The sequence below is a fragment of the Acyrthosiphon pisum genome, chromosome A1 (genome assembly GCF_005508785.2).
Source record: "Acyrthosiphon pisum isolate AL4f chromosome A1, pea_aphid_22Mar2018_4r6ur, whole genome shotgun sequence".
Classification (NCBI taxonomy): domain Eukaryota; kingdom Metazoa; phylum Arthropoda; class Insecta; order Hemiptera; family Aphididae; genus Acyrthosiphon; species Acyrthosiphon pisum.
Genome location: NC_042494.1, coordinates 167,267,902 through 167,269,674, shown reverse-complemented (window position 1 = coordinate 167,269,674; position 1,773 = coordinate 167,267,902).

Here is a 1,773-nt window from a genome sequence, read left to right as displayed (position 1 = left end):
GAGAGATAGATCGGCCGATACGACAGATTTCGTCATTAAATAAAGTTGGATTGAATAATGTAAATTAATTGTTTGTTTTAAATTTGCGTATGGGAGCCGTATATTTGATTTCAAAATCAAAAGGAGCCGTGGACCCAAAAAGGACCCAAAACAACTGGTATAGGTAATTATAGTATAAGTTGTATACAGTGACGTATTTTGGGTGTTTAAACCCCTCCCAATAAATGTATTGTTTATAGGGTTCGGGACTGCTTGCAAGTTATACATTTGTCTTATGAAATTGCGAAATTAAATACAAAGTTTGAATTTGCATATTTGTGTATTTTTTAACTTAAATGTACAAAATATAATCTCCAAAAAAAACTTCGGAGAAGTAAAAAAAGTCTTCTATGCTTTACTTAAATGGATTGGAGTACTTGAATTTTGAGGTAAATAAAGATTTGTAATCAATATCAAAATGCTGTACTTAGTAGGTGCAAGAGAGAGTATAAAGATGTTAAAATTGTGGTAAATAAAGGAGTGAAATCAAACCTCAAAATTCTGTGCCAAAACTTAATTGACTATTGAAGAAAATTCGATGTCATGCAATTTCACCACATTTTTTCCAAGTTCGAAAATCAGTTCGAGAACATTGATGATTTGAGGGATCCTGCGTATTCTTTCAGTTGATCGCTGATATCTCAGCCAGGTTTGCTCCGAGAGCTTCGGGGGTAAAAATTTGCGCCCTCAAAACCCTCCGACATCCCCGGATGATTCCGGATAAGGCCCCGCAAACCCGAACCCCCTACCCCCTTCTAAAACGGTTATATCGGGTATCGGGTAAACGGCTTTTTGGTCGTCTTGGACTCGGCAAATGAAACTAGTATAAGTTGTAATTGTAATAGGAGTAGGAAGCGCGTATGCTACACTGCCACGCCGCCGCGCAACCAAGGTCACGCACTCACGCATACGCACATTGTCACAACTCAACGTGGTATTGCGAAGCGAAAAACTAGTAAATTCGACCGTTCTCCATAATATACGTTGCATGTAAAAATCAAAAAATCGTCCGTTTTCCTGTGTGTGTATATATATATATATATCTGTTCACTCTGTGCTACGACACCGGGCCGCCGTAAAGCACAGAACGCTCTCTAGCAAGATCTATCGATTGTCGGGAAAAATTTTATTATATTTGGATAACATTATAAAATATCTTAAAAAATATTATGTTTGGTTAGGTACAATAGGTGATAATTTTGAGATTTGGGGAGGCCGAAGCCTAATACCATACTATTATAAAATTGAATAAGCTTAAAAAAATTAAGTAAATGTTTGGGAGGGGCGGAGGGCTGTTAAAGTTGTTGGTGGAGCTTGGCTACAGTTGGCCCTATGTTCGCATATGTAAGATTTCATTAGTCTCTTTGTGACAAAACTGCTTTTAAACTATAATCGACACCTAGATTGTAGATTGTACGAAGAAATGAACATCGGTAGATATAGGTACGTGTTCGTTTATCACGGTGTTCGCATATCACGTTATTACTTATTTATTAACTTAGTATTGTATGCCAGTATTTTTAAAAATTAAGTTGTTATTTATTTATTTATTAATTTATTTATCAGGATTATATACCTCCTTATTTTAGATTCTGAGTGGAACGATGAATGTATTGATTTTACAATGATGTGTGTTTTTTTTTATTTTTTTTTATTTTATTTTTTATTTTTGTGTCTTTTAGGACAGTAAAAGTGCTTGGATTTTCTTCAACAGTACCTTTTCTGATAGGAAAG